The sequence below is a fragment of the Furipterus horrens genome, unplaced genomic scaffold (assembly GCF_987537825.1).
Source record: "Furipterus horrens unplaced genomic scaffold, mFurHor1.1.pri manual_scaffold_7, whole genome shotgun sequence".
Classification (NCBI taxonomy): domain Eukaryota; kingdom Metazoa; phylum Chordata; class Mammalia; order Chiroptera; family Furipteridae; genus Furipterus; species Furipterus horrens.
In genome coordinates, this window is record NW_028327177.1 from 106,012,489 (window position 1) to 106,025,460 (window position 12,972).

General features: G+C 38.8%; 1 protein-coding gene and 1 pseudogene across 4 annotated transcripts in view; both read right to left on the reverse strand.

The window, feature by feature from the left end:
- Positions 1–12,972, reverse strand: part of TMCC1 (transmembrane and coiled-coil domain family 1) — a 242,665-nt gene that overhangs the window by 204,794 nt on the left and 24,899 nt on the right. The window contains exon 1 of one of the 4 annotated variants that reach the window (XM_090284210.1): positions 7,556–7,614. The exons of the other annotated variants lie outside the window; for them this stretch is intronic. The gene's annotated coding sequence lies outside the window, so the exon portion shown is untranslated. Of the gene's footprint in view, positions 1–7,555; positions 7,615–12,972 lie in introns of those variants that run through there. 4 annotated transcript variants of the gene reach the window in all.
- On the reverse strand, positions 11,066–12,277 carry LOC150004979 (large ribosomal subunit protein uL3 pseudogene; annotated as a pseudogene).

Below are 12,972 nucleotides of genomic sequence, written 5' to 3' on the forward strand. Positions count from 1 at the left end.
GTCCCCGTAACTTCTGGCTGCAAAAATCAGTGGGGATTGAGTCGGTGGAAGAAAATGCTGATATCCCAAGCAGTTCCACTTAAATAACACACACAAACTTACTCAGATTCAGTACCTCTTATCTGAGTACTAGGATAGCAGCTTGAAAGACACAAGTGGCATTACAGGGAGGAACTGAAGTGTCTGGCAACAACGTGGGAGCTGGAGGACAGTTTTCTCTCAGACAGAAAGGTGAGCACGGTCCATTGTCTCTTTTCTGAGCCTTCCCCCTACAGAGCTACAGAGCTGGCAGGCAGGTGCCAAATCTGAGACTCCATCAACCTGGCTAACACTTTGCCCCACCCTGGAGATCCCCTAGGACTCATCCTACCCAACTTTACAAGCTCACCTAAGACATGAATGACTGGTCTTATCGCATGCATCTCAACCTCCTAAATCCTATCAAACAAGCACCAGCTGGCATCACTATAACACAGCTCTCAGCTCCTGTACTTCTTTGCTAAGCACTAGCAGCAACCAGCCTAGACTCACAGCTTGGCTTCGCATGGGAATTTCCAAACGCAGCACAAGTAACAGCCATCTCAGACTACTTTATAGTGCATGCAGGGTGGCCCCAGGCAGCGAAGAGATGGGGGCTGACCTTGGCCTGAACCACTCGAGAAACCACAGAGCCTGTGCATCCAGCATTCAGCTATAGACCACGTCAGAGCACCACTACCCTGCCCTTGCACAGCTGATCTTCCATGGAGGGTGGAGGTTGGTGCTCACTAGTCACAGCCAGTCCTTGAAGCTGACTCATCTGGGTAAATCATTCCCACTGACCCGCCACAGCAATCAAGGCTCAATTACAAGAGGAATGTGTACTCAGCTCATATACTAGGTACATCTGAAGTACCCAGCTTGGGTGAGAGGTAAGGCTGTGCCACTAGACCCAATAGGACACCTACTACATTAGGCCATGATACCAAGACAGGAAGTCATAACAACTCTACCTAATACATAGAGGCAAACACAGGAAGGCTGCCAAAATGAGGAGACAAAGGAACATGGCCCAAATGAAAGAGCCAAACAAAACTCCTGAAAAAAATAACTGAACAAAATGGAGATATGCAATCTTTTAGATGCAGTGTTTAAAACACTGCTTAAAAGGGATCAGAAATGAAAGATATGCTATCTGGAATGAAGAACAATTTACAGGGAAATAACAGTGAAGCAGATGAAGTCAAGAATCAAATCAATGATTTGGAACATAAAGAAACAAGAAATAACCCATCAGAACAACAAGAAAAAACAAAAACAAAAAAACGAGGATAGTATAAGCAGCCTCTGGGACAACTTCAAGTGTTCAAACATACACATCATAGGGGTGCCAGAAGGAGAAAAGAAAAAGCAAGATATTGTAAATCATTTGAAAAAATAATGAAAGAAAACTTCCCTAATTTGGTGAAGGAAATAAACATGAATGTCCAGGAAGCACAGAGAGTCCTAAAAAGATGGATGCAAAGAGGTCCACTCCAAGACACATCATAATTAAAATGCCAAAGGTTAAAGATAAAGAGAGAATCTTAAATGCAGCAAGAGAAAATCAGTTAGTTACCTACAGGGGGTGGGGGTCCCCTTAAGACTGCCAGCTGATTTCTCAAAAGAAACTTCACAGGCTAGGATTGTCAAGATATATTCAAAGTCATGAACAGCAGGGAACCACAGCCAAGATTGCTCTACTCAGCAAATACATCATTTAGAATCCAAGGGCAGATAAAGAGCTTCCCAGACAAGAAAAAAATAAAGACGTTCATCATCCCCAAACCATTATTATATGAAATGTTAAAGGGATTTATATAGAAAAAGATCAAAACTACGAACAATAAAATGGGAACAAATAAGTATCTATCAACAATTGAATCTAAAGAACAAACTAAGCAAACAAGAGGAAGAGAGAAAGAATCATGGAAACAGAGAGCGTTTTGATGGTTGCCAGATGGGAGGGGGTGTGGCGAAATGGATGAAGAGGTGAGGGGATTAAGAAGTATAAATAAGTAGTTACTGAATAGCCGTGGGGTTGTAAAGTACAGTACAGGAACTGGAGTAGCCAAAGAAAGAACTTATAAGCATGACTCATGGACCTGAACAATGGTGTGGGGACTGCCTGAGGGAGTGGGGTTGCTGGGTGGAGGGGGTCAAAGGGGAAAATACTGGGACAACTGTAATAGCATAATCATAAAATATAATTAAAATAAAAAGACATTTCAAATACATGTAATTTGTGGATTTATAAATCCTAATACAAGCAAGTCAACTGTAAACATGACCAAACATTTATGAGAGAAAGGGAACATTTGGACATTAACTGCACATTTCAAAGCTTAGAAGTGTTTATGGATGAGTCCCTGATGTGTTATCTATGATGTGATGCTAAGAATTTACCTCAAAATAATCCAGGTATGTGGGGCTGGAGAGAGGAGTGGGTGGTGCTGTAGGTAAAACTGTTCTGGCCATGTGCAGGTGGATTGTGTCCCTAGATTTATTGCATTATAAATTCTTCTTCTTTACACATTTGGAGATTACCATAGTAAAATGTTAGCAAAAAGAAAAAAGAAAGAAAAATATCCATATATAGACCCCTACATAGTCTGTCTAAAACAGACCCACTTGAGATAGAAAGACACACAGATATTAAAAGTAAAGGGATAAAAAAAAGATATTTCATGCAATGGAAATGGAAAAAAAAAAAAAAGAAAAAAGCTTGGGGAGCAATACCTGTATCAGACAAAACAGACTTTAAAACAAAGGCTATAGTAAGAGACAAAGAAGGGACATTATATAATGATAAAGGGATCAATCCAACAAGAGAATATAACCCTTGTAAATCTTTACGCACCCAATTTAAGAGAACCTAAATATATAGAGCAAATATTGACAGACATAACGGGAGAGAGCAACAGTAATAAGAGTAATCGTAGGGAACTTTTAACACCTATTGACATCACTGGATCACTGGATACGTCTTCCAGACAGACAATCAACACAGGAACAGTGGCTTTAAATGACACATCAGGCCATGTGGATTAAAATGACACTTTTCAGAGCATTTCACCACAAAGCGGCAAAATATACATTCTTTTCAAGTGCACACAGAACATTTTCCAGGATAGATCACATGTTAGGACACAAAATAAGCAAGACTCAATAAATTTTAGAAGACTGAACTCATAACAAGCATCTTTTCTGACCACAATGGAGTAAAACTAAAAATCAATTACAAGAAAAAAAAGCAGAAAAACAAACACATGGAGACTAAATAGCATGTTACTAAACAAGGAATGAGATCAAGGAATAAATTAAAAGATACTCTGAAACAGAGGAAAACACAACAACCTAAAATCTATAGGACACAACTAAAGCAGTACTAAGAGGGAAATTCAGAGCAATATAGGCCTAACTCAAGATACAAGAAAAATCTCAAATACTCCAACTTACATCTAAAGGAAATCAAAAAGAGTAACAAACAAGGCCAAAAGTGAGCAGAAGAAACGAAATAATAAAGATCAAACAAAACAGTTTTTAAAAAAATACAAAAGGTCATCAAAACCAATGCCTGGTTCTTTAAAAAGGTAAACAAGATTGATATACCTTTAACCAGATTCATCAAGAAAAAAAGATAAGAGGACCCAAATAAATAAAACAAGAACTGAAAGAGAAGATGTAACAATTGACACCATAGAAATACACAGGATTATAAGAAAATACTATGAACAATTATATGCCTACAAACTGGATAGCTGGACAAAATTGATAAATTCCCAGCAACATACAATCCTCTAAGGCTGAACCAAGAAGACACAGAAAATCTGAACAGACTGATTACAACCAATAAAATCAAAGCAAGAATCAAAAATCTACCAACAAACAAAACTGGACAAGATGGCTTCACAGGTGAATTTTACCAACCATTCAAAGAAGAACTAGAACTAACACCTACCCTTCTCAAACTATTCCCAAGTTCATTTTACAAGGCCATCATTATCCTGATTCCAAAACCAGATAAAAACACTACAAAGAAAGAAAATGACAGGGCAATAGCCCTGATGAATATTGATGCAAAAATCCTCAAGAAAATATTAGTAAAACAAATTCAGCAATACATTTAAAAGTACCCACACCATGATCAAGTGGAATTTATCCTGAGATGCAAGGATGGTTCAATATCTACAAATCAATTACCATGATACACCACATAAACAAAATGAAGAATAAAAATCATATGATCAAAATCTTCCTATAAGCAGCCTGAGATGACTTCTGAAAATGATTTGCTATTCACTTGACCCAGAAAACTCAACAAAATCATGCAAATTAAGAAGTTCAAATATTTGTGGTCACATTAAGAAGACTTGTAAAACTGCCCAGCAAGGGTAGGCATATCCAGAAAGCCACCAAGTAGCTGCAGGCTGTCACTTTACAGAAGCAATGTATACTATTCCATTGTTACAATGGTGGAGTTCGTAGGTGTGCCCATGCCAAAAAATGGGTCTGGACACAAGGTCGGTAATCCAAAAGAAGTGCTAAATATTTTTTGCACATGCATAAAAATGCAGAGAGTAATGCTAAACTTAAGGGTTTAGATGCAGACTCTCTGGTCAGTGAGTACATCCAAATGAACAAAACTCCCAAGATACAGCACAGAACTTACAGAATTCATGGGCGAATTAACCCATACATAAGCTGTCCCTGCCACATTGAGATGATCCTTACTGAAAAAGAGCAGGCTGTTCCTAAACCAGAAGAGGAGGTTATATGGAAAACGAAGTTCCAGAAAAAACTAAGAAACAAATTTTCATGGCCCAGGAGTAAATTCTACATAAAGTAAATGCTAATAAAAGTAGGCAGGGGAGAGCAACAGGGGAAAATGGGGAACAACTGTAATAGAAAATTTAAAAAAAAAAATTTTTAAATAAAAATCTAAAAGAAAAAAAAAGTAAAAAATAATAATATTAATAGATACAGAAAAAGCTTTGACAATATCCAGCACCCACTTATGATAAAAACTAAGAAAAGCAGAGAAAGTGTACCTTTAGATAATAAAGGCCACATATGACAAACCCACAACTTGACATCATATTCAATGGGGAAAAACTACAAGCATTTCCCTTTAGATCAGGAATATGACAGTGATGTCCACTTTTACCACTTGTATGTTAACATAGTACTTGAAGTCCTAGCCCCAGCAATCAAACAAGAAGAAATAAAAAGCACCCAAATTGAAAAAAGAAGAATTAAAATTGTCATTATTTGCAGGTAATGTGATACTACATATAGAGAACCCTAAAGATTTCACAAAAAAAAACTAGAAATGATAGATGATTTTGATAAAGTCACAGGATACAAAATAAATATTCAGAAATCAGTTGCATTTTTCATACACCAATAATGAACTACCAGAAAAAGAAACTAAGAAAACAATCCCACTTACAACTTCATTCAAAAACAATAATAATAAAATATCTAGGAATAAATTTCAGAAAGAGGTAAACAACCTATACTTGGAATATTTTGAGACACTGAAGAAAGAAAACAAGATACAAATAAATGGAAGCATGTACCAAGCTCATGGGCAGGAATAGTTAGCATTATTATACTGTCCATAGTAGCCCTGACTGGTGTGGCTCAGTTAGTTGGGCATCATACCACAAAGTGAAAGGCTGCTGGTTCTATTCCCAGTCAGGGCTAGGGTTGTGCATTTGGTCCCTGGTCAGGGCACATCCAAGATGCAACTAATCAACGTTTCTCTTCCTCTCTGTCTCCCTGCCTTCCCCTCTCTCTAAAATCAATAAGCACGGCCCTAACTGGTGTGGCTCAGTGGGTTGGGCATAGTTCCTCAAAGCAAAAAGGTTGCCAGTTTAACTCCTAGTCAAGGCACATGCCTGGGCTGCAGGCTAGGTCCCTGGCTGGAGGTGTGTGAGAGGCAACCAATCGATGTTTCTCTTGCACATCAATGTTTCTCTCCCTCCCTTCCCTTTTTAAAAATAAATAAGTACTTAAAAGAAAAAAATTCTCACTAGACATTTTGATTCCACACAGATACACCCAAAGTGAAAATACCAGAAAAAACTAGAGACTGAGGGAAAGCCTAATCATTCCAGATACTGAAAGCTATTATAAGACTGAATTATTAAAAGTGTTACTAGTACATTACAAGAAAAATCAATAGAATAAAATTTAAAGTTCAGAAATACACCCAACACACTGGAAATTTAATATATGATAAATGTGGCATCTCGTAACACTGGGGTATAAGTAATTACTCAAGAAAGTTGGGGACATCAAAATACACCTAAACTACAGAACAACCATCATTCAGAACTGTCTGAAATCAAGCTAAATGGAAGTCCTACAACTATGGAATTAGAGAAGAAACCATATCAAGACTGGAAGGAGGGGCCGAGACTTGAAATGATTTGATCCCACACCCATGTGTGGCAGTGTGACAGATAAAAATCGAGAGGGATATCTCAGCTACAGAGGTCCCCGCTGAGGAGCAAGTGATCTCAGCCTCACACAAGGATCCCCAGCCCGGTGTTCCAGTGCCAGGAAGAGAAGTCTCCATAATATCTGGCTATAAAAACCAGCAAGGAGTGTGGCTGAATGAGACAAAGGCTTCTGAAGTCCCAGGCAATTCCTCTTAAAGGGCCCACACAGACTTACTCAAACCCACTTCCTCTGAACTCCAACACAGGGGCAGCAGCTTGAAAGGAACCAGGGACATATGGGGAGGAACGAAATCATTTGGCATCAGGGTGAGAGCTGGAGGGGCAGTTTTCTGACACAAAAGTGCTAGCAGAGGACACTGTTCCTATTCTGAGACTCTCCCCTGCAACAGAGCCAGCAGGTGGGTGCCATATGTGAGCCTCCATCGACCTGGTTCACATGGTTTGTCCCACCCTGGTGATCCCGAGATCCTCCCCACCCAACTTGCAGGCCTACTCAAGCCATTTCCATTAGCTTCTTCATACAAACTGCCTGTCTTGGCTCCTACTGCAGGTGTTCCTAAAATCTCTCAAAGGTTCACAAACTGCAAACAAGCAGCATTTGGCCTTGGCATGCCGCAAATCTCTTACTAAGTGGCCCCAGGCCTAGCATTAGCAACAATAGGCCTTGGTTTGCAGTGTGGCCTCTCTTCAGCACCTCTAAGCCCAACACAAGTAGCAGTCATCTACAGATCGTTCTGTAGCTTGTGCCAGTGTCTTTGAAAAAAATGACAGAAAACTTCCCTAACCTGGCAGAGGAAACTGACATACAAGTCCAGGAAGCAGAGTCTCAAACAAGATGAACCCAAAAAGGCCCACGCCAAGACACATCATAATTAAAATGTAAAAGGTAAAAAGCACAGAAAATCTTAAAAGAAAAAGAAAAAAGCAGTTAGCTACCAGTTAGCTACCTACAAAAGTGCTCCAATAAGACTGTCAGCTTATTTCTCAACAGAAACTTTGTAGGCCAGAAGGGAATGGTAAGAAATACTTAAAGTGATAAAAAGCAAGGACCTACCAAAATTACTCACCCAGGAAAGCTGTCATTCAGAATCGAAGGACAAATAGTTTTCCAGACAAGAAAAAGCTGAAGAAGTTTATCACCACCAAACCAGTAGTATATGAAATGTTGAAGGGTTTTCTTTAAGAAGAAAAAAGAAAAAATATGAACAATAAAATGGCAATAAATACATATCTATCAACAACTGAATCTAAAAAACAAAATATACTGACAATCAGAACAGAAACAGACTCATAGATACAGAGAACATTTTGACAGTTGCCAGATTTTGGGGATGGGGGGTCAGCAGGATGGGCGAAAAAGGTGAAGAGATTTGGAAGTATAATTGGTTGTTAGGGAATGGTCACGTGGCTGTGGAATGCATGATAGGGAACATAGTCAATGGTATTCTAGAAGCTATGTGTGGTGTCAGATAGGTGCAGGATTTATTGAGATAGTCACTTGGCGGGTTATGTAGTATCTAGTCACTGGGGTATACACTCCAACTAGTTTATTATTGTATGTCAACTGTAATTAAAAAATAAAAAATGATGAAAAACAACTAGCATATGATCTCATAAGAAGAATCTAATGAACAAAATAAACTAATGAGCAAAAGAGAACCAGAGGCACAGAATCATGGAACAGAATGACAGCTGTTAATAGGGGAGGGGTAAGGCAGGAACTGATTGAAAGAAAGTGAAGGGATTAGTCAAAGAACATATACAAAGGACCCATGGACATGGACAACAGTGTGGGGACTGACTATGGGATTGGGGGGCCAGCTGGATGAAGGGGGGCAAAGGAGGAAAACTGGGATAACTGTAATAGCATAAACAATAAAGTATTTTTTAAAAAGAGAAATGATTATTAAATAAATTTACCGAGACAGAGAGAGAGAGACAGAGAGAGAGAATTGAGGACACCAAGAAACTATCTAGAAAAAAACCCAAAAGCTGAATCTATATCTTGCACATTACATAAGGATAAATTATAAATGGATCAAACATTTAAATGTGGTGGGAAAATACCTTAAAAGTGTTAGAAGAATTATTTTATTATCACAAAGTGAGGTAGGCCTTTTAAACACTGACATATTTATTTTAAATTATAAATAAATATTTGCATTTTTAAAAACTGTACACACACACATAAGTGTGTACACATGTGTGCATATATCTAGGCAAAAATCACCATAGGCAAAGTCAAAAGACAAATTAGAAAGAAATATCTGCACTTCATTTTACAAAAAGCTAACTTCCCTAATGGAGAAAAAGCCACACTAGACAACAAAAATATACAAAGAAAATACAGTTTTATCAAAAGTGAAACATAGATAGCTCTTACTACATGAAAAGATGCAAACCCTGCTAGATCAATAGAAATTAGAAAAGAATCCTACTTTTTTCCCCCTATGCTTTCCTGATACCAGAAGTTTATTTGATGCCTAACACACTGATATTAACAATATCAGGGGGGAAAATAAAAACTTATTTAACCTTAAAATTCAGATGCTGATATTTAATTTCAAATCTGTATTCCTATCACACAAAGTACCTTCCATGAAATAATTTGTATCCAAAATACTGACATTTGCTGCTGAGATGAAGCAAAAGTTTAATCACTGGACAGCATTCACAGAAAACGAAACCACGGAACCTAAGACCTGTTCAACAGCAGGATTTGTCAGTGTTTTCCCCCTCCCTAAGCAATCTATAGAACAATTTTCCAAACTATACTCATAATACATCCATTCCCAGGAATCGCTTCTCAGAAGCACATAAATAAACCATTGCACAGCCAGAACTGACCAATGTGTTTTGACAGATCCAGGCCAACCAACTGCAAAGCTTCTAAGTATGCACCCCTACAGGCCTATACAGCACCAGCCTCTGGCTCCAGCATAAGTTCCTTTCCTTCCTGTAGGCCTAGTTCTGCTTTTGAGGACAGAAAAATAAAGCTGTCAATTGAGTGGATCAACCTTCCAGCAGGGTAAGTTTTAAGACTATCATATAAATCCCTTCAAACAAACATTTGCTGAATAGAAATGAAGGCAACTTAGTTATAAAAGACAATATAACAAAAACTCAATCAATATATTTTAATTTTTTTAAAGATAAAAAGAATAAGAAAAGATTCAGATGTGCTACTTTCATCAAATTATAAACCAGCTAGCACAAATAGAGAACATAGTTCAAAGCCAAACAATACCATGCAGGGGGCCGATTTTAATTTTCTGTCTGCGTTGATTTTGTTAAATAATATGCTTCTGAGCAATAAAGTCATTTTTGTCTTAACATTTTATAAAATTCCAGAATAAGAATAGAAGGCATATGGAAGGGGAAGGAATTGTTAGGTAGGGGGGAGTATACTATTAATTAACCACAAATATCAATTAATGCAGCCTTAATTATTTGCCAACACACATAAAAATAAGCAGGAGAATAATATTTCTGGAAAGCATTACAATTATTCACAAAATTATTCATTCAGGAAGTATTACCTAATACCTACTCTTTGGTTAAAGCTTCAGCATACACCAACACATATAAAAACCTAAAAGATAGGCAAAGTATCTGTAAACATACCAGAATGAGAAAGCAATTCCCACATGTATATTTATTTATATCTTATGAACAAAATATGATAATATTAAACTAAATACAATGAGAGGGGATATCTAAATCTAAGCAATAAGTTTTCTCCTTCACTAAGACGTCTTTTGGCTATCACCAGAAGTTACTTCAAGTTCCGTATGTCTAACACCTAATTCATGACCTTCTGCTAAAAAACACTTGTCTCTTTCAGTATTCCTTTTCTCAGAGAGGGGCACTAAGTTGCTTAAGCCAGAAACCTAGGAGTCCTCTCTTCCCTGGTCCCTTCATATTCTACCTATTACCAAATTCCACTGACTAGGCCTCCTAAATAATCTTTAATTAATTCCTTTCTATCCTCTCCACCACCACTCTTGCCGAAGTAGGCTACCATCATCTCTCACCAGAGACTAGCTTCCTAACCAGTTCCCCTGCATTCGCTCTGGTATATCTTCAATCTATTCTCTGCCTAATAGTAATAACTGTTTTCATCAAAAAGCAAATATGACCCTCTCCTTTCTTCCTTAAAACCCTTTGATGATTCTTCATTCCTATAATAAAGGCAAAAACTTCTTAACATGACCTATAAAAAACTACAAAGGCAAGACTATCTCTCCATCCCAAACCATGTTCCTTCTTCTCCTAGCTCTCACTTCTCAGGCCATTTTAAGCCTTAATTAGGTCTCTCATTTCACTATTTCCCCTTCTACCACAGGGCCTTGCCACCTTCTGTTCCTTCTGACTGCACAACCATCCCTCCTCTCTTTGCCACACCTACACTTCCTTCAAATCGTAAGTATCATTTCTTGAGGATGCATTTCTAACCTGGTCAAATTCCACTAATATCATTTCTTATATAACCACCACAGCTGTAACTTAACATCCCCCCACCACTGAAAAATAATTTTTCTTGAGACCACTAGCAGCTGCACAATCTGTTCCTGACATTAGGTTCCTTCTTCCTGTGCAATTTGGTCCTTCTTAAGTGGCCCCATGAATGCTTTCTTCTCCTCCACTATCTGGAAGCAGCCACAGCCAAAATTGGGGAAGTGGTGTCCATAAACTTAAGGTCAGTTTTCTTCAGGGCTTGCATTTGGTCTGTCCTAGCAAGGACTTGCAGAAAGCGAGGGCTCACTTCTTGGTTCCCACCACAAAGCCTTCCAGCATGACAAAGTCATTCGTCATTTCATCGTAATGGACAAAGCAACCCAGAAGGTTGATGCTCTTGTCAGACAGATCATAATTGATGGAGGCATTGTTCTTGATCAGTTTGCTGTCCTTGATTAAGTAGCCCTGGCCAATCTTATAGATTTTCTTGTTGATCTCAGTGTGGTAATGGCAGCCTTTCTACCCAGCCCAGGCCACAGAGAAGGCCACTTGGGCAGAATGTCACACCCCAATATAGGCAACCTTGTGCAGCCCTCAGTGGGTCTTGTGGGGCAGCTTCTTGGATGTGCCGTTGGCTGGTGACCCCTTTGTAGCCTTTGCCCTTCGTCACCCCAATGACATCTATCACCTCATCCTGCCCAAATATCTGCTTCACAGGGATCTGCTGCTCTAGCCTCTCAATGGGCCCAGTCCAGTTTTTTAATCATCATGCTTCCATTCACCTGCATCTCCACAACATGGGCCTTCTTCTGGTGTAGAGGAAGCAGGCACATCTGGGTGTGAATGATGATGCAGATGATCTGGCAGTACTTCTTCATGCTGCTGAAGTCTTTCTCCAGCTGCTTCTTGCCATTGTCATCCTGCAACTTCTTGCAGTAGTTGGTAAAAGCCTCCTTCTTAGATTTATGCCAGTTCTTCTAGAAGCGCCTTTTGTACTCATCATTGATATGCTCAGCAAAGATTGTGCTGAAGGTAGAGGCCCCGAGGGGTTTTCACGTAGCACACAATGTCCACAACCACCATGGGTGGTGTCTACATGATGGTCACAGCCTCCACAACTTCCTTCTTGTTCACTTTGGTTCATAGCCTATCGAGCTCCCACACAATGTGGGTCATGCCAGCCCTGTAGCCCAGAAGGGCTGTGAGCTGGACAGGCTTGGAGGAGTCATCCTCAGGGAAGCTCTTTACCGTCCCACAGTGCGGCTGTTGTGTTTCCACAGCAAGAAGCCTAGGAACCCATGCCTGGGAGCAGATATCTTCCTGTGAGACATCCTGCAGCCAAATGCTGCTGGTAGAGCACTACAACTTAACTTTTAATTTTGATGCTAATATCTCCTGCACCAGAACACAGGTTCCATGGGAGATGGTACCACATAAGGTTTTGCTCCACATTATATCTCAAATGCCTGAGAATTTCAATAAAAATGTGTTGCATGAATGAACAAACACATAAACCATGCTCAAGAACCATTGAACATGATGCAGATTACCTGAAAGTTCAGTTGCTAAGAATCACAAAACATTCAATACCAAGTCAAGCTTCCATCATTGTGATCCTTACTATAATTAATTTCCTTTAGCAAGGTCACGTTAAAAGGAATAATAAAATTTATTCATCATAGGCCTTCTTCTAATGGCTTCCTCCTTGCATAAGGAAGCCATCAAAAAAGTCAAACTCCAATGAATGTGCTAAAATAAAGCAATCTGAATGTATTTGATCAGTTTTCATAAGAAAATTGCTAGTGTTTATTATTTATTTTTTTACATCTCACTGTTTAGTCCCAAAGCAAAGACAAAGACAAATCTCTGGTTTGTCTTGAAATCAACTTGTCTCAAAACATTGAAAATAAAAGTCTACCAAAAATAACATTTGCGTAAGTTACAATCTCTATACATATTTCATTAAAATGCTTAGTGGTAAAAGAAGAAATCAGGGCAGTGTTTGGATGAAAAAACCCTCTCCACC